This window comes from Myxine glutinosa, chromosome 14 (genome assembly GCF_964187855.1).
Source record: "Myxine glutinosa chromosome 14, kmMyxGlut1.1, whole genome shotgun sequence".
In the NCBI taxonomy this organism is placed as follows: Eukaryota; Metazoa; Chordata; class Myxini; order Myxiniformes; family Myxinidae; genus Myxine; species Myxine glutinosa.
This window is the reverse complement of record NC_136274.1, coordinates 74,609,709-74,637,029: the sequence shown is the minus strand read 5'-3', so window position 1 is coordinate 74,637,029 and position 27,321 is coordinate 74,609,709. Positions and strand designations below refer to the sequence as shown.

The 27,321-nt window shown below is 46.1% G+C and overlaps 2 long non-coding RNA genes across 7 annotated transcripts in view; one reads left to right on the top strand and one right to left on the bottom strand.

Annotated features, from left to right (window-relative positions):
• Positions 1–26,115, bottom strand: LOC144888828 (uncharacterized). Of its 3 annotated transcripts, none has more exons than XR_013621371.1 (3): positions 25,961–26,115; positions 3,201–3,262; positions 1–697 (listed from the first exon to the last, which is right to left on the bottom strand). It is a non-coding gene; the product is annotated as an uncharacterized LOC144888828 (long non-coding RNA). The 3 variants fall into 3 exon arrangements; XR_013621373.1 differs by lacking the exon at positions 25,961–26,115 and adding an exon at positions 22,166–22,228; XR_013621372.1 differs by lacking the exon at positions 25,961–26,115 and adding an exon at positions 4,000–4,131.
• The window catches only part of LOC137439372 (uncharacterized), a 138,005-nt gene continuing 111,046 nt past the window's right edge, over positions 363–27,321 (top strand). For 2 of the 4 annotated variants that reach the window (XR_010986905.2, XR_010986903.2), the window contains exon 1: positions 23,126–23,314. This is a non-coding gene — a long non-coding RNA (uncharacterized LOC137439372). Of the gene's footprint in view, positions 446–11,511; positions 11,632–23,125; positions 23,315–27,321 lie in introns of those variants that run through there. The other 2 variants (XR_010986904.2, XR_013621370.1) reach the window with 2 other exon arrangements.

Below are 27,321 nucleotides of genomic sequence, written 5' to 3'. Positions count from 1 at the left end.
TTCATTGAGCGGCAGCAGTTTAATGGAAGCACATAATGCATTCACAGCTAAAACTCGGGCACCTACATTAACTGCTTTTCAATATGACCCAGGCTGACCCACATTCCAGTGTCATTGCCTGCCTTGGCCCAAGTTGCCTTTTCATAAGCACCATTGACCCGTGGACATTAAATGATGGCAGCGGGTCACGTGAATGGATTTCTGCCCAAACTATTTTTCATATGCCGGAAGCTTTAAGGAGAACATCTTTTAAGCAAGTCATTGCTGGAATGGAAAGTTCAAATTTTGCCACAACGTGAATAGACATACTCGTGACCCGGATGTCGCTTTTAGAACAGGTATGACGTCATCTTAGCTCTTGCTTCACTGCTTGTTGACGTATCAGCAGCAGCATGATATGACGAGGAAGTGGTGTATATGAGATACTTTTTGGACTTGGTAAAATGTAAGTAAGTACTGTCTTTGATTGTCAGACACTTGAGAAAGGGCTGTGGGATAAGTTTTGTTTGAAGCAAGTGTGGATGTATTACTGTCCCAGCTAGGTGTTTGAGGTGAAGTCTCACCCCAAACTATGCTGACTGCACTTCTTCAGAGACCAGTATGAATGAGATCAAATGAAAATGGTGTTTTTATGGCTATTCTCAGGCACAGCCCTCGCTTCATTCTGAAGCTGTTCCTGATGCTCCTCCGCCAATGTCTGAAATGAAAGGCAAAGCCAAGAGCAGCATGCATGAAACATCCAAGGGCAGAGATGAGTAGTTAAATCCACGTTATACTGTTTGAAAATGTAGCATAGAGATGTGGTTAATCACTATGATAATGTGAACATAATAATATCACATTGTACTTTGTAGTTAATGCACAATATCAAATAGTAACGCAAAAGCCTTGCAGCTGAGTTTTATGTATTACGTCTTTACCATTATCCAATCAGGACAAGATGCCGATATATATATATATATATATATATATATATATATATATATATATATATATATATATATATGTATATATATATATATATATATACAGACTTGGCATTTAATATGGAATTTTTTTTTTCCTTGACTTGGGTTTACTTTCTTAACTCAGTATATCAATCTAGTGAGTTTCTTTTACACGTTGGTGATTTATTTGTTAAAAGAACCATGTCACTGATTGTCTGTCGCAGCAAGAAGTCAACAACAGGATTATCTCACAGGCGGCGTGGCAAAATGTACGGACAGGTGCATTTGATGATTGGCTTCACAGTTGGGTATACAAGGGCTGTTGCGTTCTGTATTAGTGGAAAACAACTGCTGCACGTCTCCAAAAGTTATTGCCGCTTCCTCTGGAGATGGTCCGTCAACTCGACAATGCTGTTTGTCATGGAGTGGTGGCTTTACGAAATTACGGCATGAAACAGCGTGCTATTGCTCGGCAGTATGGCATCACTCAAGGTCAGGTGTCAAAGATCCTGAAACGAAATGCTCAGAGGGGTGTCCCTACTCCAATACCGAGGCCAGGACGTCCCCGCAGAACCACAAGGAGGGATGATCGCCAGCTGCACCGGTTAGTCCGCAATGGCCGTACCAAGTCAGCTAATCGGCTTAGGGCTGAGTGGCAGCAACTGACAAATGTGCCTGTATCCAGAAGGCTAGTCAACCAACGACTGGTTCAAGCAGGCTATTGTGCCAGGCATCCCCTGAGAAAGCCACGCCTGAGCAGACAACACGGCCAGCGCTGATTGCAGTGGGCCAGAGAGCACCGTCAATGGCAGCCAAGACACTGGAATCATGTGATCTTCAGTGACGAGTCTAGATTTCTGGTCTATCGTCAAGATGGTCACGTCCGAGTGTGCAGACAAGTGCATGAAGCCTACAACAAAGATTGTATAGTGCCAAGATTCCAAGCTGGAGGTGGTGGGGTGACTGTTTGGGCTGCTTTTCATGCAGGGGGCAAAACTGACCTGGTTGTTCTGAATGGAAACCTGAACCAGTTCAAGCACAGGGCCATTCTGGAAGAAACATTGCTTCCATTTGCTCGTGCAGCCTTTTGAGGAAACTTTGTCTTCCAAGATGACAATGCACGGCCTCATCGTGCTCGAATGATACAACACTTTCTTGCTGACCATGGTGTAGAGCATATGGAATGGCCTGCCATGTCCCCGGATATGAATCCGATAGAGAACTTGTGGGCAGAATTAACGCGTCAAATCGACCACTTGGACCAGCAGCCGACATCTGTGCGTGAATTGCAGGAGGCTATTGTCACTGCATGGCAAGCGATTCCTGTCCAAACCTTGGCAAATCTCGTGAACAGCATGCCTCAATGTATACGTGCTCTCCTGAATGCTCGTGGGGGTTACACGAAGTACTGAACTGTAATTTTACTGTCCGTAATCCCAGTCATAATTTAACTTTTGTTTTTGTTATAAAAAATTTTTGGCTAATGTACAAAATAAAGAGATACTTCTGGAAAACGTACAGAAGTTCAACACAGTACTGTCCGGGAATTGAGTTCGATATCAGTTTACATCACTTTCAAGGATCAATTTATTTGTTTCGAAATGTCAAATGTGGTTTTTGTTTCTTTTAAAGGTCACATTAACAAAATCTAGAATAATTTCAACATAATTCCAATGAACTTTTGGTTCTAAGACATCTTGAAAAGTAAGTTCACCCCCACAAAAAAAAAATTCCATATTAAATGCCAAGCCTGTATATATATATATATATATATATATATATATATATATATATATATATATATATATATATATATATATATATATATATATATATATATATATATATATATATAAATGTGAGAAATAACAGGAACTCCACAATACGAGCAGGGTGCCTCATTTGCATTAAATAAGTAATCAGAAAGAATTAAATAAGTAGCAGATGTAGATTCAAGATGATCGATCTTTAATTTTCAGACAAGCTTTCGGCCAACAAAGGCCTTCTTCTTAGTCTTCCTCGATTTAAACGGGATATATATATACGTATATATATATATATATATATATATATATATATATATATATATATATACAGTATATATATATATATATATATATATATATATATATATATATATATATATATATATATATATATATATATATATATATATATATATATATATACATATATATAGATATATGTATATATATCTTTTTCTAACCACTGACTGATATTAATGTTCGGTACCTTCCGTGTGTCATCGTAGAAAGGTGAAATTTGGCGTGCTGATGGACATCAAAGCTGGTACACTGGGGAAAAAAATCACAAAACCATTGGAAAGCGTCCATAAATGAAAATTTACATAAAAATCGTATAGGCATCTGTAAAAAAATAAAACGTCAATATATATCTAGCATTTGAAAATTGTAATTTCTATAGCTGTAAACTGTGAAGTAAACATGACAATAATGTCCATCGATTAAAAAAGAAATAGTGTTTGTCAATGAAAATTTATGTAAAAAATCGTAAAAGCATCTGTTTAAAAAATAAAGCTCAATCAATATCTATCATTTGAAAATTGTAATTGATATGACTATAAAATATGAAATATAAACCTCAATGAAAATTAACGTTAAAAACCGTAAAAATGTTCTTAAAAAATATATATATATATATATATATATATAATAAACGATATTTAGCAGGGGGTTGTTGATGCTTGTTGATATCTATAATATTGTTGCGGTTTTGGGAAACCGCTAAAAAGTAATGGCAACCACCATACAGGTACCTCAGAATAGTTATTTCGTAGCAGAACATTATCTTAGTCCATTCCCCTTATTTCTGGTTAGTATGTCGTTATGCATTGGGAAGGGAAGGACAGGCTCTCCACTCATCAGGGGATAATTTTCCAGGAAATGCACACGTGCTCAAAAGCACACCATCCAAGCACTAGGTAAAAGTCCCTTCGAGAGGGTTTGTGGGGACAGGGGAAGCGACACTCCACCAATCAGCAGCCCGAAGAACACACTCAAACAGTCCCCACCTCTCGCCAGGGCCTGACAAAAAGGCCTTGCACACGTGCTTCTCGCTCTTGGCCGGTCTCTCCCTGCCCCCTCTGCACGTGTGCATGACTTTCAGAGTCACACTCTCAGTCACAGCTCAGAGAGGGTTGTCCTGGCAGCTACATATCCAGCATTTTGGGGGGCTATTGGTCCTGTTGTTTCGGTTATGACAAAGACATGTCTTAACTGCAATTGGGGTTAATATTCAGTCAATGGCAGCAAATGAAACAATGATTTTTTTTAACCATCTCTGATATTTCAGAGCTTCATTGAACTCATCTTTCCTTTGTTGACCCCTAAAGACACAACACCAAAAGGATTCCACCAGACATTTATAACAACTGCTAATTATGCATATTACAAGTACTGTACACGTTCTCATTTCAATCATGGCATTTGGTTAAATGTTCTATTATGTTGCCTTTCACCCTGAAAGAGAGAAACGCATCATAATTAAAAGCAGCTGGTTTAATGTAAAACATTTATCATTAATTACAATTAATAACACTCTTTTGTAAACAGCATCTAAGGCTCCACTAAGAGCTTTTATATATTCCAGGAATAACAAGGACATATGTGTATATTAATGTGCATTAACACCAAGATGACAGACAAATCACCAAAAGTATATATGGAATTTAAACTTGGTGTTATATAATGATTACAAGTACAAACTAGAAAGAGCAATCAGAAATTGCAGACCTTTGCCAGGACGTGTTTTCAGTGGTTTTTAAGACATTTGTGTTAAAACAAATATGGCGGCCGAACCATTTGACCGATGACGTCATCATTTTAATTTTTTCCCACCAATTGATCCATAGATGATTAAGAAATTTCATCGTGATCGGATGAAGTTTTGTACTTGTCAAATTATGACGTCATAATGGAGACACCATGACATCATCATTAACATATTTTATTACACATGGAGAGTTCTTTACAATGAGCCATGTCTCAATTTTGTCAATGCAGCACTTTCGGAGATATAGAGGTGCAAAGTTGTTCGGTTTTTCCAAGATGGCGACCATACCACGTGACCTATGACGTCATAATTATCCTTAAAAAATTATACAGGTGGAGATGCACCTATGGTGAAAGTTTTCTGCCAATCCGACCAACGGTTGCAGAGTAAATCATATTTATTCTGTGCAGAAAAAACAAACAGACAAACAAACGGACTCAAATGCAAGACCCTCTCCTCAGGTGAGGGTAACTCAAACGGCACTTGGTAGAGAGCATACCACCACCAGGCTGAACAGTTTACGTTTTGTATCCCACTGATAGGCCGGATCTGAATTCAGACCTGAGCCAAAATATAACAATCAATGGTGGAGGTAACGAATGAAACAAGAAAACGAAGCCTGTACAGGTAAACAAACAAGATTAAATTAAGTAAGTGAGCTCACTTGAGTGAAGAAACATTCTAGCCACATTCCTTAGTGTGCGTAGGGAAGTTCTTTAGGCCCCACAAAATAGAAAAAAACAAAATTTGATTTCTTCAAAATGTCAACAGAATTAGAAGTACACGGGGCAACGTGATTACCCCTGTTCGTGATTGATAAAAGTCACGTCATGGCAATTTAAGTCAAATATTATATTTACCTATGTAAATGCAAGTTGCACGATTGTGTCTGAATGGGGTAAACATCGTAACCACAGCATGTACAATGCTGAATGATACCTCATTTAAGAGCTCTTGCGTCCTGACAGTGCATGGGGAGGTTTACAAATATCGATATTCACGCAATTTTGAGTTATGTGCATTTTTGTTACACACATGGGTGGTGTATAGACTCACAGTCACTGGTCCAAACACCTACTGAAAGTGAAAAAACAAATAACCACAAACTATTCGGGCAATTTCGTCCAACATATAATTGTCTCTTGACCACCACTGGTAACATGTAGCCCAGTGCTACCTGCCGCATGTTCGGGTAGTCAGCGACTAAACCGACTACCCTCACTGACTTACCAGTGGGGAGGGTGACTGTGACACTCCACAGGATTAAAAACAGCACCTGTTAAATGGCGATGAGCTCCCTTCAGGAGCCATCAGCCATCCAGCAAGGAGATGGTGTCATCTAAAAAACACCCATCCGGTTGGACCGGTTTTTAGGCAGTAGGTTGTAGACAGCAACCACTCAGGGTGGTACTACCGTTCGGGCTTAGGAGCATTAAAGTGGTGCCCGGAACCATCTTACACTCTCCGTGTCAGGATTGCTGGTCTTACTTTCTGTCTCGCTCAAACTATCGCTCAGGGCTAGCTTTAATCTCTCTTTCTTACAAAGAAACATCACAAACTTTTCTTCTCTTTTATTTAAGGCCTGGCCTCGATGAGCACTATATAGTCCGTGACTGGAGCCTTCGACATAAAAATTTTTCCTTTTCATCCATTTACCTCACCAAGAAACCTTAGCAGTCTTAACAGTTGCTGACTATTTTGCTGTCAAAGGACATTCATAGCAAACTTCCGAAATATTCCAAACTCTATTGGGAACAAATGCCCTTACAGCAGCCTGGTGGAACTGGTTTATCTGATAGCATTATAATAAATATACTGTATATGGTATACGGTATACACGATAAAATGCCTTAAAAGGAGCTACGTAACACCCACCCAGCCATGTACCCTATTACGAAGTTTTTTTGAGATTAAAAAAAAAGGAAATTAAAAGGAAACTACTGGATTAAAACATTATTAGGCCACATTGCATAGGGAGGTGTTTATGCGAAATTTGAAAGCAATCGGTTCAGTAGAAGCTGCGATGGAGATTTTGCCCGCAATAAGTCGTCCTGCGCCAATTTGAGTCATTTTATCACCAGCGCGATTTCACTCCACTTCACTCCACCCGTGCTTGGGCTGATATCAGACTTGTTTGCAATGACGATGATCATTGTGGGTTTTATTTGGGGGGTTGTGGCATTTGGGCGAGGGTGAACAAACAGAATAGATACCACTGGAGCTTGCTTACTGCCCAGGCCACCTTAGGTTGTTGAGTTTATACCGGATTGAGTGCTTGTGATCGTATAGTTTACATTTAAACATGCTCCAAAATGGACGACACAAATCCATGATTCCACAGACAAAGTGGGAACAGCAGCTCAGGGAGCAAAATGTCTGGCTATTTAATTGTATCAATTGGCTTGTTCTCTGCTCAGCGCACTCCTGCACATGGTCCAACCTCCTGTTACCAATGTTAACACATCCTGACACGTCTCACAAAGATCTCTGTTTCCTTCATTTATTACTCCATCCCAACGGGATGGTGCAGAGGTAGCACACTTACCTTTGAGCTGTTAAGTCTGGGTTTGATTTCCAATCTGATTTTAAACTCCTGGATATTTAGCTTCACAGGCAAGGTGTTGCAGTCCCTTGGATGGATTTTAAGTCGAGGACCCATCTGTTAGCATTTTCTGGATGTTGTTAATGATCCCTCGGTGTCTTTTGATGAGTAGACGAGTTATCGCCAGTATCCTAGCTAAATTCCTGCCCTCATCGACAAGGGCTACTTCATTAGCTGCACAACTGCACTCCCCAGAAATGATGCAAACCAGCAGCAGCCATGTGCTGCATACGAGGGAAGAACCATTAATTATTCCTTGTCAGTTTGCATCTTGTCGGTATTCTTCAACAAATCCTTTGCTACTGGCGGCCGACAATACTTATGAAATTGTGAAATGTCAGTCTGAACTGAAAAAAAGAAGAAAAGAGACGTCACTTCATCTATAGACTGGACACCCCCAAGAGAGGTCTCTTCAGCTACGGCTTCTTCCTAATTATAAACAGGACGCTGGAGCCAATATTCGCAACAAAATTTAATTTTAGCTCTTTTTTGCCAATCACTAATCACAGATTAGCAATTAGAGTTTCTTCCTCATGCCAACCCAATGTTCCTGACTCACCACTAGATCAAGGCCCTCTACTTCATAAAGGAAGTAAGGGTTGTTTCCCTGGATTTATGATAGTTTGATACAGTCTTGTATCCAGCTGTCCTTGTCAAACTTCCTGCTTCTTGTCTTTGGTCAGAACATCTTACTTGGATGGACAACTTCCCCTGCCTAACCAAGCAGCATATTGCTCCTCAAGGTATCTTTCCATCTGTTCTCCCTTTCGAAGCTGTGGTTCCTCAAGTCAGTACTTCAGGTCCAATTCTGTTCATGATACATGAGCACATCAACCATTTTTCCATTTTCTTAGTGACATCATTTTATGACTTTGCAGATGATTCCACCATAGGCCATGTTGCTTCTGATTCACAAGAAAAGCAGGCTACAGCTGTATCCTTGTCTGCCAATCTTGTAAAATCAAAACCTCCTCATCCACCTGGAACATGACATTCTACGGCAGAAAGTCTCACATAGTTGCAATGTCTGTCTGAAAGAGTTTGTTTAGTTGTTCTCTTTAGCCAAACTTCAGGTTAATTAGTTTGCTGTTCCATTTAGAGCCTTAACACTTTTTTTTGGAGGGTTGTTGAGGAGATTTTGGAGGAGGAGATTTTGGAGGGTTGTTGCTCTCACCAATGACCATGACCTGTCTCGGGGTTTTTTGTGTGGATACAAAGTCAAGGCTCGTGGACGAGTTAGAAAACAGAAAGGATCAGGCCAGATTGAATCAGATTGAACAGGAAACAGAATGGACCAGGCCAAACAGAATGGACCAGAACAGAACAAGAGGGACAGTAGAAAGAGGGGGAAAACACCAACAGCAGGGTTGAAGGACAAAATAGAGGGAGGCTTGTACAAACTACGGACGTGGGTAAGAATGAGGGGTAGGGGAGGATGCACTGGGTGGACAAGATGGATACAGAAGCAAACTCTGAGGAAGGAACAACTGGAAATCTGGATGGAGGTTGGCTTGCAAGGGATTGGGGTGGGTAACTGGGGTAGAAAAGATCATAGTTTTGAATGGGGGATGATCTGAGATGGTGGTGAACAGACATCTTGAAGACCTGGAGGGAAGAATGAGATTGAAGAGAATGCAGAAGTTGGTTGCACAGGCTGAAAAAAGAGGAACGAATGAGTGGAGGTGAGCAGTGTTTATGGATTTTGGGAGTTTCAGCAGAAGGGGATTGCTGGTGGACCTCATACGCCCTGTAGAAACCTGACGGAGAGGGGGAGGACAAAGCAAGGAAAGAGCAGTTGGTGCAAGAACAGAAAGGAGGCGGAAGTAGACAGAGAGACCACCGACCTGTCTGAAATGTGTAACTGATAGGCCCATAGACTCCGCTTCATCACAGGAGATTCCAATGATTTTGAAGGCCTTGGTTTCCACGGCATCAATCTGAGCAAGATGTGAGGCAGGGGGGCCAGCCCAGAGGGGAGAGCTGTACTCCATCAAGCTTTGAGTGAAGACCTTGTAAGTCATGGATAGGAGTAAATACTGTCATTAAAATAACTGTCGTATCCGGGTCCAGTCTAAAGATTGTCATGGGGCCCGCAAGGCTAACCCCTGCTCTAGCAGGGAAAATGGCCTTAAAATGCCTGTTGTTGTTGTTGTTGTTGTTGCTGTATCCGGATCTGTATTCGGATATTCCCTAAAATCGAATAGATTTGTCCTTGTCAAGCACCAAATCTGTTCACTATGTTTCGTCCAAATCGGTCCATAACTTTATGAGATATCGTGCTATATATCGGTTTTAGCCCCTATCACTCAATGGTGAAGAATCACTTAAGAAATTCTCAGATCCAGATTCAGATCCGGATCTTCACCAAAATCGAATAATAATTTCGTCCTTGTCACATATCCAACATCTCCACCAAATTTCGTCCGAATCCGTCCACAATATTTTGAGTTATTTCATTTCACAGACAGACAGACAGATGAAAGATCACTCATAGAGCGACACTTGGCAAAACAGAACAAAGTAGCATGACACTCAGTAGAGCATCCTTTTGACCTCAAAAATAATTTGTGGTAGAATTCAGTGACCTGATATGCAAATCGTCTTCAAAGTTTAAGTTAATCGGATGAAAATTGACAATTTTAGAAATTTGGCCTATGTTGATCTTTTGGCCGATGTTGACCTCAAAAATAGTTGGTGGTTGGTTTCAGTAAGCTGATATGAAAATCCTTTTCACATTTCAAACCAATTGGATGAAAATTGAGGATTTTAGAAATTCGATAAAAGTGGTTGACCTTTGGCCTATGTTGACCTTATGGCCCATGTTGATCTCAAAAATTATTCGTGGTTGAATTAAATTGGCTGATGTGTAAATCCCATTCAAATTTCAAGTGAATCGGATGAAAATTGAGGATTTTAGAAATTTGAGATTGTTGTTGACCTTTGGCCTATGTTGACCTTTTGGCCTATGCTGATCTCAAAAATAGTTGGTGGTTGAATTGAGTTAGCTGATATGTAAATCCCATTCAAATTTCAAGTGAATTGGATGAAAATTAAGGATTTTAGAAATTTGAAAAAAGTGGTTGACCTTTGGCCTATGTTGACCTTTTGGCCTAAGCTGATCTCAAAAATATTTTGTGGTTGAATTCAGTTCGCCGATATGTATATCCTATTCAAATTTCAAGTCAATCCGATGAAAATTGAGGATTTTAGAAATTTGAAAAATGTGGTTGACCTTAGGCCTATTTTTTTTTTTTTTTGTATACATGTTGAACTTTTGACCCCAAAATATATAGGATTTTGTCGGACCACGAACTCTACCATTTGGTGAAGTTTCGTGAAGATCGGTTTAAAATTGTGACCTGTAAGCAAGTATATGTGAGCGGACAGACAAACGCACAAACACACAAACTGGAGTGATCAACACACGTACTTGCAAAAAAACAAACAATTTTTTTTGCCAAGTAACAAAACAGACAGGGGTGAAAACATAACCTCCATCCACCTTCGGTGGTAGAAGTAATTCCCCCCCACTACCAGACTCGGTTGTGTAATGGTTAGTGTGTCCGCTCTGAGTTTGAGAGGTTGGTAGTTCACATCCCCGACGATTCATAGCAAAGCATTTTTTAATGAGATGAGCTGCTTCCTTGCTTGGCGCTCAGCATTTAGAGGATAGAGCATGGACAAGCAACGCTGGGAAGGCAATGGCAAACCACCCAGTATAACCCTTATACTCAGTATAAACACTCAGTATAATCTTGTAAAGATGTACTCCAAGTCCTGCTTCGTCTTCCTCCCATCCGCACTAACCCTCTTTGCTACTTTATTTGTGATTCACAAAAGGTAGGAATGCTGCGTACCAAAGTTATTTCCTATTTTCTACCAAAGTTAATTATTTCAAACCTGTAGGTCGAGGAGGTATTTTTTCTCCTCCTTCTCAAGGATTGTCTGTGGGTTAGAGCAGGAATTTGGAACTTGGCGAGGGAGTCGGCCATAGCTCGCCTACTCTTTGCGGTCACCTTGGGATCTTTGACGTCCATCACCTGATGTTGGCAGATGAGGTGCCAGTTCATCGTCTGTGGAGGTTGTATGAGATGTGGAGTAATATGACCCTGCTTCCCTTTCCTGCCTCCTATTTTTATTCCTCTTTAGGCCCATGGCTCCAACAGATTTCATTAATCATGCGTGTACGCGAACATGTGTGACCCAACCGGCTGCCTCTTGACCGTGAAGGCGAACAATTACGAAGCTGGACACTCGCCATCGACCAAGGTCAGATCGAGAAAACGTCTTGTTTAATGACCACTAGATGCCTACCACTCCATATTGTCAAGCACCGGGTTTGAACCCTACCAGGGTTTCTCTTCAATCACACGCGACATCATAATTGCTGCGTTACACGTCTCTTTCCTTTCGGTGCTTGGAAAACGCCCTCGCTTTCCATGTTTGTCCAGGCAAGCGTGCTTTTAAAGTTTAAACCCTTTCTTTATGATGCAATGGCTTCTCCATCCTGCTCATAAGGATTGATAAAAGTACCATTTGCAATTTGTTCGTGGTAGCGGGATAACAACAACAACAACATGCATTTTAAGGCCATTTTCCCTGCTAGAGCGGGGGTTAGCCTTGCGGTCCCCATGACAATCTCCTCCATTTGCCCTATATTCTGCATCTCTCCTTGTTAACCCCCTTGCCCGCATTTCTTCTTCCACCATCTTTAGCCAAGTCTTTCCCGGTCTTCCCCGTCCTCTACTTCCTTCTACATTCATTTCCATCACTCTTCTCAACCAGTCACGTTCATCCTTCCTCAACACATGACCAAACCATCTCCACCTGTTTCTCTTCACAGCATCCATCACAGGCTCTATTCCCATCATCGTTCGCAATTCATCATTTGTCTTCCTCTCTCTCAACGATACTCCACACATCCACCGAACCATTCGCATTTCCACCCTTTCCAGCCTTCGTTGCTGCTCTACGTTCATTACCCATGTCTCACTCCCATAAATCATAACACTTCTCACACATGCAGCATACACCTTTCCCTTCAGCTTCAACGACACTCCCCTCCTCATCAGCACGCCACTCAGTTCCCGAAACTTCTTCCATGCACATCTCACTCGAGCAACCGTTGCCGAGTCTGATCCACCTTCTCCATTCAGCATGTCTCCGAGGTAGAAAAATGTTTTCACACCTTCCAGCTTCACGCCGTCTCCAATATCCAACTCAACATTTCCTCCATCTGCAGCTCCCTCTGTGCACACCTTACATTTGAATGTAGATGCCACACTGGTTAATGACCCTCTCAGACCTCTACATTTTTGATGAACCCACTCAGCGCACATTGTACATTGAATGGAGTTCACTCCGACACCCTTCCTGCACACAGCACACGGCCACTTCCCAGTTCCTTCGACCTCACCACATGCTTTACCACTTGCCATCACCTTCGTTTTTCCGGTATTCACCTTCAGACCTTTTGTCTCCATACATTCCTTCCACTTGTTCATCTTTTCCTTCGGTCCATCCATACTTTCTGCAATCAACACTAGATCATCTGCATACAACAACTCCCACGGTAAACCCTCCTTTATGTTCCGAGCCAGCACCTCCATCACAGTTACAAATAGTAGTGGACGTAGTACCGACCCCTGATGCACTCCCACCTTCACCTCAAACTCACCACTGTTCCCATCCTTCATCCTTACAGCTGTGCGCGCTCTTTTGTACATTGCCATCACTACTCTGATCAACCATTCCTCCACTTCTAACTTCCTCAATGTCCATGTCAATACTTCTCTGTGAACGCAGATTTCAAGATTCCCCGCGTGGAACCCTATCGAATGCTTTCTCCAGATAACGGGATAACGCGCCTACTTTTTGCGGATGACACCACCGTGGGATCTTTAACGTTCAACTAATGCTGGCAGTCGGGACGCCTAATTTACCTTCCTTCGGAGGGACAGACAACACATACAACAACCCGGGCTACAGAGCTCAGAGGCAAGTGCGCACACATCTACGCCATCTTGGATCGAGGGTATCTAAGCCCACCTTAAACTTGTCTTCCTGCATGCCACCATAATTTTCTGTAAGTTGTTGTTGATTCAGCTGCCTTCATGTAGATTCCCTAGGCCTTTCTGTAAGCTACTTTCTGTAAGCTTTTTTAGGGGTGGAGGTAGAGTGGGTGTATCCCAGGCCCAGGGTAGATTTGTATAGAAGTGGAGTAGGTGTATCCCAGGCCCAGGGTAGATTTTATAGAAGTGAAGTGGGTGTATCCCAGGCCCAGGGTAGATTTTATAGAAGTGGAGGAGGTGTATCCCAGGCCCAAGGTAGATTTGTATAGAAGTGGAGTGGGAGTATCCCAGGCCCAGGGTAGATTTGTATAGAAGTGGAGTAGGTGTATCCCAGGCCCAGGGTAGATTTGTATAGAAGTGGAGTGGGTGTATCCCAGGCCCAGGGTAGATTTGTATAGAAGTGGAGTGGGAGTATCCCAGGCCCAAGGTAGATTTGTATAGAAGTGGAGTGGGAGTATCCCAGGCCCAGGGTAGATTTGTATAGAAGTGGAGTAGGTGTATCCCAGGCCCAGGGTAGATTTGTATAGAAGTGGAGTGGGTGTATCCCAGGCCCAGGGTAGATTTGCATAGAAGTGGAGTGGGAGTATCCCAGGCCCTGGGTAGATTTGTAGAGAAGTGGAGTAGGTGTATCCCAGGCCCAGGGTAGATTTGTATAGAAGTGGAGTGGGTGTGTCCCAGGCCCAGGGTGGATTTGTATAGAAGTGGAGTGGGTGTATCCCAAGCCCAGGGTAGATTTGTATAGAAGTGGAGTGGGTGTGTCTCAGGCCCTGGGTAGATTTGTATAGAAGTGGAGTGGGTGTGTCCCAGGCCCAGGGTGGATTTGTAGAGAAGTGGAGTAGGTGTATCCCAGGCCCAGGGTAGATTTGTATAGAAGTGGAGTGGGTGTGTCCCAGGCCCAGGGTGGATTTGTATAGAAGTGGAGTGGGTGTATCCCAGGCCCAGGGTAGATTTGTATAGAAGTGGAGTGGGTGTATCCCAGGCCCAGGGTAGATTTGTATAGAAGTGGAGTGGGTGTATCCCAGGCCCAGGGAAGATTTGTATAGAAGTGGAGTGGGAGTATCCCAGGCCCAGGATAGATTTGTATAGAAGTGGAGTGGGTGTATCCCAGGCCCTGGGTAGATTTGTATAGAAGTGGAGTGGGTGTATCCCGGCCCTGGGTAGATTTGTATTGAAGTGGAGTGGGTGTATCCCAGGCCCAGGGTAGATTTGTATAGAAGTGGAGTAGGTGTATCCCAGGCCCAGGGTAGATTTGTATAGAAGTGGAGTAGGTGTATCCCAGGCCCAGGGTAGATTTGTATAGAAGTGGAGTAGGTGTATCCCAGGCCCAGGGAAGATTTGTATAGAAGTGGAGTGGGAGTATCCCAGGCCCAGCGTAGATTTGTATAGAAGTGGAGTGGGAGTATCCCAGGCCCTGGGTAGATTTGTATAGAAGTGGAGTGGGTGTGTCCCAGGCCCAGGGTGGATTTGTATAGAAGTGGAGTGGGAGTATCCCAGGCCCTGGGTAGATTTGTATAGAAGTGGAGTGGGAGTATCCCAGGCCCAGGGTAGATTTGTATAGAAGTGGAGTGGGAGTATCCCAGGCCCAGGGTAGATTTGTATAGAAGTGGAGTGGGTGTGTCCCAGGCCCAGGGTGGATTTGTATAGAAGTGGAGTGGGAGTATCCCAGGCCCAGGGTAGATTTGTATAGAAGTGGAGTGGGTGTGTCCCAGGCCCAGGGTGGATTTGTATAGAAGTGGAGTGGGAGTATCCCAGGCCCTGGGTAGATTTGTATAGAAGTGGAGTGGGAGTATCCCAGGCCCAGGGTAGATTTGTATAGAAGTGGAGTGGGAGTATCCCAGGCCCAGGGAAGATTTGTATAGAAGTGGAGTGGGAGTATCCCAGGCCCTGGGTAGATTTGTATAGAAGTGGAGTGGGTGTATCCCAGGCCCAGGGTAGATTTGTATAGAAGTGGAGTGGGAGTATCCCAGGCCCAGGGTGGATTTGTATAGAAGTGGAGTGGGAGTATCCCAGGCCCAGGGTGGATTTGTATAGAAGTGGGGTGGGAGTATCCCAGGCCCTGGGTAGATTTGTATGGAAGTGGAGTGGGAGTATCCCAGGCCTTGGGTAGATTTGTATAGAAGTGGAGTGGGAGTATCCCAGGCCCTGGGTAGATTTGTATGGAAGTGGAGTGGGAGTATCCCAGGCCCAGCGTAGATTTGTATAGAAGTGGAGTGGGAGTATCCCAGGCCCTGGGTAGATTTGTATGGAAGTGGAGTGGGAGTATCCCAGGCCTTGGGTAGATTTGTATAGAAGTGGAGTGGGTGTATCCCAGGCCCAGGGTAGATTTGTATAGAAGTGGAGTGGGAGTATCCCAGGCCCAGGGTGGATTTGTATAGAAGTGGAGTGGGTGTATTCCAGGCCCAGGGTAGATTTGTATAGAAGTGGAGTGGGTGTATTCCAGGCCCAGGGTAGATTTGTATAGAAGTGGAGTGGGTGTGTCCCAGGCCCAGGGTAGATTTGTGTAGAAGTGGAGTGGGAGTATCCCAGGCCCTGGGTAGATTTGTATAGAAGTGGAGTAGGTGTATCCCAGGCCCAGCGTAGATTTGTATAGAAGTGGGGTGGGAGTATCCCAGGCCCTGGGTAGATTTGTATAGAAGTGGAGTGGGAGTATCCCAGGCCCTGGGTAGATTTGTATAGAAGTGGAGTGGGTGTATCCCAGGCCCAGGGTAGATTTGTATAGAAGTGGAGTGGGTGTATCCCAGGCCCAGGGTAGATTTGTATAGAAGTGGAGTGGGAGTATCCCAGCCCCAGGGTGGATTTGTATAGAAGTGGAGTGGGTGTATCCCAGGACCAGGGTAGATTTGTATAGAAGTGGAGTGGGAGTATCCCAGGCCCAGGGTGGATTTGTATAGAAGTGGAGTGGGAGTATCCCAGGCCCAGGGTAGATTTGTATAGAAGTGGAGTGGGAGTATCCCAAGCCCAGGGTAGATTTGTATAGAAGTGGAGTGGGTCTATCCCAGGCCCAGGGTAGATTTGTATAGAAGTGGAGTGGGTCTATCCCAGGCCCAGGGTAGATTTGTATAGAAGTGGAGTGGGTGTATCCCAGGCCCAGGGTGGATTTGTATAGAAGTGGAGTGGGAGTATCCCAGGCCCAAGGTAAGATTTGTATAGAAGTGGAGTGGGAGTATCCCAGGCCCAGGGTAGATTTGTATAGAAGTGGAGTGGGAGTATCCCAGGCCCAGGGTAGATTTGTATAGAAGTGGAGTGGGCGTATCCCAGGCCCAGGGTAGATTTGTATAGAAGTGGAGTGGGAGTATCCCAGGCCCAGGGTAGATTTGTATAGAAGTGGGGTGGGAGTATCCCAGGCCCAGGGTGGATTTGTATAGAAGTGGAGTGGGTGTATCCCAGGCCCAGGGTAGATTTGTATAGGAGTGGAGTGGGTGTATCCCAGGCCCAGGGTAGATTTGTATAGAAGTGGAGTGGGAGTATCCCAGGCCCTGGGTAGATTTGTATAGAAGTGGAGTGGGTGTATCCCAGGCCCAGGGTAGATTTGTATAGAAGTGGAGTGGGAGTATCCCAGGCCCAGGGAAGATTTGTATAGAAGTGGAGTGGGAGTATCCCAGGCCCTGGATAGATTTGTATAGAAGTGGAGTAGGAGTATCCCAGGCCCTGGGTAGATTTGTATAGAAGTGGAGTGGGTGTGTCCCAGGCCCAGGGTAGATTTGTGTAGAAGTGGAGTGGGAGTATCCCAGGCCCTGGGTAGATTTGTATAGAAGTGGCGTGGGTGTGTCCCAGGCCCAGGGTAGATTTGTATAGAAGTGGAGTGGGTGTATTCCAGGCCCAGGGTAGATTTGTATAGAAGTGGAGTGGGAGTATCCCAGGCCCAGGGTAGATTTGTATAGAAGTGGAGTGGGAGTATCCCAGGCCCAGGGAAGATTTGTATAGAAGTGGAGTGGGTGTATCCCAGGCCCAGGGTAGATTTGTATAGAAGTGGAGTGGGAGTATCCCAGGCCCAGGGAAGATTTGTATAGAAGTGGAGTAGGTGTATCCCAGGCCCAGCGTAGATTTGTATGGAAGTGGAGTGGGTGTGTCCCAGGCCCAGGGTAGATTTGTATAGAAGTGGAGTGGGAGTATCCCAGGCCCTGGGTAGATTTGTATAGAAGTGGAGTAGGTGTATCCCAGGCCCAGCGTAGATTTGTATAGAAGTGGGGTGGGAGTATCCCAGGCCCAGGGTGGATTTGTATAGAAGTGGAGTGGGAGTATCCCAGGCCCAGGGTGAATTTGTATAGAAGTGGAGTGGGTGTATCCCAGGCCCAGGGAAGATTTGTATAGAAGTGGAGTGGGAGTATCCCAGGCCCAGGGAAGATTTGTATAGAAGTGGAGTAGGTGTATCCCAGGCCCAGCATAGATTTGTATAGAAGTGGAGTGGGAGTATCCCAGGCCCAGGGAAGATTTGTATAGAAGTGGAGTGGGAGTATCCCAGGCCCAGGGTGGATTTGTATAGAAGTGGAGTGGGAGTATCCCAGGCCCAGGGTGAATTTGTATAGAAGTGGAGTGGGAGTATCCCAGGCCCAGGGTAGATTTGTATAGAAGTGGAGTGGGTGTATCCCAGGCCCTGGGTAGATTTGTATAGAAGTGGAGTGGGTGTATCCCAGGCCCTGGGTAGATTTGTGTAGAAGTGGAGTGGGTCTATCCCAGGCCCAGGGTAGATTTGTATAGAAGTGGAGTGGGTGTATCCCAGGCCCTGGGTAGATTTGTATAGAAGTGGAGTGGGAGTATCCCAGGCCCTGGGTAGATTTGTATAGAAGTGGAGTGGGTCTATCCCAGGCCCAGGGTAGATTTGTATAGAAGTGGAGTGGGAGTATCCCAGGCCCTGGGTAGATTTGTATAGAAGTGGAGTGGGAGTATCCCAGGCCCAGGGAAGATTTGTATAGAGGTGGAGTGGGAGTATCCCAGGCCCAGGGTAGATTTGTATAGAAGTGGAGTGGGAGTATCCCAGGACCAGGGTAGATTTGTATAGAAGTGGAGTGGGAGTATCCCAGGCCCTGCGTAGATTTGTATAGAAGTGGAGTGGGAGTATCCCAGGCCCAGGGTAGATTTGTATAGAAGTGGAGTAGGTGTATCCCAGGCCCAGGGTGGATTTGTATAGAAGTGGAGTGGGTGTATCCCAGGCCCAGGGTAGATTTGTATAGAAGTGGAGTGGGAGTATCCCAGGCCCAGGGTAGATTTGTATGGAAGTGGAGTGGGAGTATCCCAGGCCCAGGGTAGATTTGTATAGAAGTGGAGAGGGAGTATCCCAGGCCCAGGGTGGATTTGTATAGAAGTGGAGTGGGTCTATCACAGGCCCAGGGTAGATTTGTATAGAAGTGGAGTGGGAGTATTCCAGGCCCAGGGTAGATTTGTATAGAAGTGGAGTGGGAGTATCCCAGGCCCAGGGTAGATTTGTATAGAAGTGGAGTGGGTGTATCCCAGGCCCAGGGTAGATTTGTATAGATGTGGAGTGGGTGTATCCCAGGCCCAGGGTAGATTTGTATCGAAGTGTAGTGGGCGTATCCCAGGCCCAGGGTAGATTTGTATAGAAGTGGAGTAGGTGTATCCCAGGCCCAGGGTAGATTTGTATAGAGTGGAGTGGGTGTATCCCAGGCCCAGGGTAGATTTGTATAGAAGGGGAGTGGGCGTATCCCAGGCCCAGGGTAGATTTGTATAGAAGTGGAGTAGGTGTATCCCAGGCCCAGGGTAGATTTGTATAGAAGTGGAGTGGGAGTATCCCAGGCCCAGGGTAGATTTGTATAGAAGTGGAGTGGGTCTATCCCAGGCCCAGGGTGGATTTGTATAGAAGTGGAGTGGGTCTATCCCAGGCCCAGGGTAGATTTGTATAGAAGTGGAGTGGGAGTATCCCAGGCCCAGGGTAGATTTGTATAGAAGTGGAGTGGGAGTATCCCAGGCCCAGGGTATATTTGTATCGAAGTGGAGTGGGAGTATCCCAGGCCCAGGGTATATTTGTATCGAAGTGGAGTGGGTCTATCCCAGGCCCAGGGTGGATTTGTATAGAAGTGGAGTGGGTATGTCCCAGGCCCAGGGTAGATTTGTATAGAAGTGGAGTGGGAGTATCCCAGGCCCAGGGTAGATTTGTATCGAAGTGGAGTGGGTCTATCCCAGGCCCAGGGTGGATTTGTATAGAAGTGGAGTGGGAGTATCCCAGGCCCAGGGTAGATTTGTATAGAAGTGGAGTAGGAGTATCCCAAGCCCAGGGTAGATTTGTATAGAAGTGGAGTGGGTCTATCCCAGGCCCAGGGTGGATTTGTATAGAAGTGGAGTGGGAGTATACCAGGCCCAGGGTAGATTTGTATAGAAGTGGAGTGGGTGTGGAGTGGGAGTATACCAGGCCCAGGGTAGATTTGTATAGAAGTGGAGTGGGAGTATCCCAAGCCCAGGGTAGATTTGTATAGAAGTGGAGTGGGTGTATCCCAGGCCCTGGGTAGATTTGTATAGAAGTGGAGTGGGAGTATCCCAAGCCCAGGGTAGATTTGTATAGAAGTGGAGTGGGTCTATCCCAGGCCCAGGGTGGATTTGTATAGAAGTGGAGTGGGAGGATCCCAGGCCCAGGGTAGATTTGTATAGAAGTGGAGTGGGAGTATCCCAAGCCCAGGGTAGATTTGTATAGAAGTGGAGTGGGAGTATCCCAGGCCCTGGGTAGATTTGTATAGAAGTGGAGTGGGTGTATCCCCGGCCCAGGGAAGATTTGTATAGAAGTGGAGTAGGTGTATCCCAGGCCCAGGGTAGATTTGTATAGAAGTGGAGTGGGAGTATCCCAGGCCCAGGGTAGATTTGTATAGAAGTGGAGTGGGAGTATCCCAGGTCCAGGGTAGATTTGTATAGAAGTGGAGTGGGTCTATCCCAGGCCCAGGGTAGATTTGTATAGAAGTGGAGTGGGAGTATCCCAGGCCCAGGGTAGATTTGTATAGAAGTGGAGTGGGTCTATCCCAGGCCCAGGGTAGATTTGTATAGAAGTGGAGTGGGAGTATCCCAGGCCCAGGGTAGATTTGTATAGAAGTGGAGTGGGTCTATCCCAGGCCCAGGGTAGATTTGTATAGAAGTGGAGTGGGAGTATCCCAGGCCCAGGGTAGATTTGTATAGAAGTGGAGTGGGTCTATCCCAGGCCCAGGGTAGATTTGTATAGAAGTGGAGTGGGAGTATCCCAGGCCCAGGGTAGATTTGTATAGAAGTGGAGTGGGTCTATCCCAGGCCCAGGGTGGATTTGTATAGAAGTGGAGTGGGTCTATCCCAGGCCCAGGGTGGATTTGTATAGAAGTGGAGTGGGAGTATCCCAGGCCCAGGGTAGATTTGTATAGAAGTGGAGTGGGTCTATCCCAGGCCCAGGGTGGATTTGTATAGAAGTGGAGTGGGAGTATCCCAAGCCCTGGGTAGATTTGTATCGAAGTGGAGTGGGAGTATCCCAAGCCCTGGGTAGATTTGTATCGAAGTGGAGTGGGAGTATCCCAAGCCCTGGGTAGATTTGTATAGAAGTGGAGTGGGAGTATCCCAAGCCCTGGGTAGATTTGTATCGAAGTGGAGTGGGAGTATCCCAAGCCCAGGGTAGATTTGTACAGAAATCACTTACAGAAGCAGGACATTATTAGGAGACATCAGCCTAGATTTCCATAAATTACAAGTACATTTAGTAGATACTAATGTCTGCAACATAGTAATAGTATCTGAGATTTGTAACTGGGATCCCAAGATGGATGATCAGATATAAACACGAAACAGGCGAACACAGGTATCACTGTGAGGTGTCCTGTGTTGCTGTGGGAGCTGGGAATGTTCATGGAACTTCGGAACATCCACACAATACTCTTGTTACCATGGAGAGTTGCCATATTAGACGATTTACTGTCCAGGGGATGGAGATAAACCGTTAATAGAAGGGGAAAAGTAACGGACCAATATTTGACGTGTGTGAGGGGATTTGGCAAAGGTGTGAACCAGGTGTTGGCTTCACGTTTAAGGTGGCTGGCTTAAGATCCTCGGGTCCTGAGTTTGAGCCCCTGTCGTGCCGTTCAATTAAGACCAGACGGGTAAACGAATAAATAAATAAATAAATAAAGCAGGAAGGTTCCTTTGTGAACTATCTTCATCCACAACATCAATGTGAAGGTGGTGCAAGTGGTTCAAGGTATTAACCTGAGACTAACTCCCTGCAGTCTCACAATTTGAAGACGAGTTTGAGGAACATAAATCAGAAGGTAGATCAATTTAATAAAATCCGCCACGATCAAGATTTGAGAGGAAGTGGAAGTGAAAATTGCCTGTTTGAAGCTTAAAGTTGAGGGGGCAAAGCTTAAGGGTCGCCTACCGGGGCACCCCTTGCGTGTGAACTTGAAGATGTGAAAGTAGTGGTTCTTCTTCTTCGTATAATTTTTCTTCTTCTTCTTCAGGCAAACCGTCACAGGGCGGGGGAGGGAAGGTATCAAAAAAAAGTCACGCTTTTTGTGTTCAGCTCCTCAGAACCTTGGGGGTTTATCAAAATGCCGCCATATTTGCGTACCTAATAATTAGACCCCATGATGGAACATGGTGAATCGCAGACGCGCTGCGCAGCTGGACACGACTCCGCAGAGATTTGAGTAAACTCGGGGTGAACGGAAATCGACCATCGGGGTTATGTCACCTCGAAGCGGCCAAACCCTCACGTTCCCCTGAACAGGGCTGCCCCCGTGAGCGAGCTGTCCGCAGCAATGCGTTGTTATTACCGAGGAATGTGCTGCCAATTCCATGACACGAGAGGAAGCGGGAGAGGAAGCAATTTATTTTCCCGCTTTTTTTGCGCGGCGTTCAGGGAGGCTCGTGGTTTATGTCACGCAGTGCGCACGCGCGCCTGCCTTCCCTCCCGCGGACCGTCTATTTATTACGTACGCTAACACGCTGTTAAATTCGAGGCCACCTCCCCTTGTTAATACGAGATCGTTTTCCCTCATATAAAATCCACATAAGTACGTAATAAGTAAATCTTTTTCCGTTTTTGAAGAGGTAACTTATTTGTGCCTCCTCGACGACGTGACCGCGCTGCCCTGACGAATCCGGGCAGCGGGGAAGAATGGGGCAAATGTGGCTTCCATTGGGGGGCACAACACCGCGAAGAGGCGTCCCCGATAGTTGTTCCTTACAGGTTGTCAAGTGTGCTGCCTCAGTGACATCATGGTCTCCGCTATCCCCACTACCCTCGACCTACCCTTATCACTCCCACTAAGATCCAGGTTGTTAGGGTTAGGGTTCGTCCTGCATCCTCTTGCATCCTCCCCTTGTCCTGCATCTGTTTGTTGTTCGTCCCACCGTTGGCTCCTAGTGGACCAGCCACACATACGTCCCACGCACGGACATAACGAATACGCAAGACAAGGCAAATGACTGTTGGAGGAGACAAACAGCCACTGAGCTTGGAGGAAGTTCCGTCACTTCCGGCACTCTGGGCACCAGTGACGTCACAACAATGGCGCCGGCTTTCTCAGCGCGCTCAGTGGAGCATTTCCTCAGGAGGAATGTCCTCTTTTTTGCAGGAGTCTCGATACCTGCAGTAATATTTAATATTTTATTTGAAATACGTACTAGCTTAGATGTAGCTATCCCGTTTAAATATCCTTCCCCGTTATCAATGCTGAAAAACCGCTGATAACCAGTGCTCTGAATTAATGAAGAAGAAGAGTCCCGGCAGGCCGACACGAGGCGCGAAAATGGCGGCCGTTCCGATGGACGACGCCAAGTGTTTATGACCGCAGGCAGGGCGAAGACCGCGGAGCACCCGCTCGTTGGATCCTTCGCGAGCCGATGTATCGACCATCCCGTGGGCGCCTGCTGGATCGTCCCCTCCACGCTCAGCGTATCTATCACCCGTCCTTCAATGGGTTAATACAGATAATGTGTGAAAATTGATTCCACCATATTTAACTATACGCTTGTGGTTCAAAATGATAAGGCACCATTGATTGATCTGTCCTCCAACCCCGTGAAATATCTATTCCGTAGGATCATGGGATGTAGCTCGTCCTTTGCTCTCGTCGTGATGCTTCCTTTGTTTACTTTGCGTCTACAATTTGTTTCACATTTGAAAAACAACGACAATTGTTTCTATTTAATGGAGGACGAGGCGAAACGATGACGAAAGAGTCAGGAAATAATCAGGAAATTAAACGGCAAAGTGACGACAGCTGAAAACCTGCACCATGTTTGACGTAGTATGTTATAAATATAAACTATGCACTCGTGACGTCATCAGGAAATCTGCCGTCATATGTGCAGTTGTACAAATGTGTGACGTCACCTGTATTTTTGCCATGTGTGTAATTGTACAAATGTGTGACGTCACACAGCGCGTGTTTCGTCTTGAAAATGGAACAGTTGTATCTATATGTGGCGTCGGCTTTTACAGCGCTGTCTTTCTATTACTTCGTTGCTGTCTTCGTATTACATCAGTGCTGTCTTTGTATTACGTCATTGCTGTCTTCGTATTACGTCATTGCTGTCTTCATATTACAACATTGCTGTCTTCGTATTACTTCGTTGCTGTCTTCGTATTACGTCAGTGCTGTCTTCGTATTACTTCGTTGCTGTCTTCGTATTACGTCAGTGCTGTCTTCGTATTACTTCGTTGCTGTCTTCGTATTACGTCGTTGCTGTCTTCGTATTACGTCGTTGCTGTCTTCGTATTACGTCGTTGCTGTCTTCGTATTACGTCGTTGCTGTCTTCGTATTACGTCGTTGCTGTCTTCGTATTACGTCATTGCTGTCTTCGTATTACGTCATTGCTGTCTTCATAATCACGTCATTGCTGTCTCCGTATTACTTAATTGCTGTCTTTATATTACGTCATTCCAGTCTTTGTATTACATCATTGCTGTCTTCATAATCACGTCATTGCTGTCTCCGTATTACTTAATTGCTGTCTTTATATTACGTCATTCCAGTCTTCGTATTACGTCATTGCTGTCTTCGTATTGCGTCATTGCTGTCTTCATATTACATCATTGCTGTCTTTGTATGACATCATTGCTGTCTTCGTATTACGTCATTGCTGTCTTCATATTATATCATTGCTGTCTTCATATTACGTCATTGCTGTCTTCGTATAACGTCATTGCTGTCTTCGTATTACGTCATTGCTGTATTTGTATGACGTCATTGCTGTCTTCGTATTACTTAATTGCTGTCTTTGTATTACGTCATTGCTGTCTTTGTATTACATCATTGCTGTCTTCGTATTATGTCATTGCTGTCTTCGTATTACGTCATTGCTGTCTTCATATTGCATCATTGCTGTCTTCGTATTACGTCATTGCTGTCTTCGTATTACGTCATTGCTGTCTTCGTATTACTTTGTTGCTGTCTTCGTATAATGTCATTGCTGTCTTCGTATTACTTCATTGCTGTCTTCGTATTACGTCATTGCTGTCTTCGTATTACGTCATTGCTGTCTTCGTATTATGTCATTGCTGTCTTCGTATTACGTCATTGCTGTCTGCGTATTACGTCATTGCTGTCTTCGTATTCCGTCGTTCAAAATTTTCATGCTCATTTCGTTTTCAAACCTTAATATCGCACGTCATTTACCCTACTCGCTCTACCCTCACTCCATCTCCTCTCCTACACTAGTTTAGTCGCTACACCGACATCCTGACTCTAATATTCGTGTTTTATGCAAACATTTCTCTCCCACGTGTTTCCCTCTTCCTTTCCTTCTTTCCATGTTCTATCTCTTTTTGCTGCTCCATTAAAATTCCATCTAATGCCCTCTCTCATACCCCTTCGACCTCGCTCTCCCCCCTCTCCCTTCCACACCCCTCCAAATCACATCTTTACACTTGCACCTTCTTCCTTTTTCTATATCAAGTACCCTCCACCCGTGACGTGCAGGTCCCCTTCCTCCTCTGGCCGTCACCCCCTCGTTCCCCAGGTGCCTTCATCCCGACACCCGAGGCCTCTCCGGCGCCGCGCGCACCGCCAGGTATTGCAAACGGCCCGGAGCAGGGCGGCCATAAAGCGAGCGCCGCCCGTCTGGCGCATTAGCGGCGCAATCCGGGGGAGCCTCGTCTATCGCGCCGCATCTCCGATCGCCGGCTGGAGCCGAACGGGCCCATAAACTTCATTAGCGGTCGGTCAGAGGCGCCCGCAGCCCGATTTTCACGCCATTAGCCGCGCCTCGTCCGCCTGCCGCCCGCACCATTAGTGGGGCTGTCGGGGTTAAAAGGCTCCAGGGCGGGTCGCAGGTAAACACGAGGCGGCGGACTGGCGGCGGCGCGGACTCCGATAAGGCTCTGATTGAGCACTGTCTATCCTAGCCCGAGGAGGACGCGGTTACGGGGGGGAGAGGGCACAGCAGAATGGATTGAAAAGGTGGAACGCGCGCAGCGAGTGAGAGGGGAGGAAAGACAAAAACCTATTTTTACTTATTAACTGTATGTGCAAAACCCACAAATGGCGAAGGTCACCAGGCTAAGTACGAATTTAAAATACATTGTAAGGTAATGCCTCCAGGCAACCGTGAAAGCTCTTACGTGGCTGTTGGCTCTGACGTGATGGAAGTGGAGATAACGTTTCTCGCAAGATTCACCACATTGGCTTCAGCGGAATGAAATGACCTGGAATCGGAAATTTCATCAGCTGGACTAGACCAGTCATTGTACAGGTACAGGAAGATTTAGAACCACCTTTAGAGGCCATTTTTCCCCGCAGAGCAGGGGTTGGCCTTTTTCGGGCTTTTGAAGCAATGTTTTATGGCCGGATGCTCTTCCTGCTACCAACCCTGTTAGTCACCTTTTGCGACACACAGGGAATTACCAGTGAACTGGTACTCAATTTGCAGACCTCGGAAGGATGACAGGTTGAGTCAACCCCCCTGATGTTAATTCAGCAATCGACCGGGATTCAAACCCAGGACCCAAGGATCCCAAGCCGGCACCCGAGGATCCCAAGCTGGCACCCTAGGATCCCAAGCCACACTCTAGGATCCCAAGCCAGCACCCTAGGATCCCAAGCCAGCACCCTAGGATCCCAAGCCAGCACCCTAGGATCCCAAGCCAGCACCCTAGGATCCCAAGCCAGCACCCTAGGATCCCAAGCCAGCACCCTAGGATCCCAAGCCAGCACCCTAGGATCCCAAGCCAGCACCCTAGGATCCCCAGCTAGCACCCTAGGATCCCAAGCCACACCCTAGGATCCCAAGCCAGCACCCTAGGATCCCAAGCCAGCACCCTAGGATCCCAAGCCAGCACCCTAGGATCCCAAGCCAGCACCCTAGGATCCCAAGCCAGCACCCTAGGATCCCAGGCCGGCACCCTAGGATCCTAGGCCGGCACCCTAGGATCCCAAGCGGGCACCCTAGGATCCCAAGCCGGCACCCTAGGATCCCAAGCCGGCACCCTAGGATCCCAAGCCGGCACCCTAGGATCCCAAGCCGGCACCCTAGGATCCCAAGCCGGCACCCTAGGATCCCAAGCCGGCACCCTAGGATCCCAAGCCGGCACCCGAGGATCCCAAGCCGGCACCCTAGGATCCCAAGCCGGCACCCGAGGATCCCAAGCCGGCACCCGAGGATCCCGAGCCGGCACCCTAGGATCCCGAGCCGGCACCCTAGGATCCCGAGCCGGCACCCTAGGATCCCGAGCCGGCACCCTAGGATATCGAGCCGGCACCCTAGGATCCCGAGCCGGCACCCTAGGATCCCGAGCCGGCACCCTAGGATCCCGAGCCGGCACCCTAGGATCCCGAGCCGGCACCCTAGGATCCCGAGCCGGCACCCTAGGATCCCGAGCCGGCACCCTAGGATCCCGAGCCGGCACCCTAGGATCCCGAGCCGGCACCCTAGGATCCCGAGCCGGCACCCTAGGATCCCGAGCCGGCACCCTAGGATCCCGAG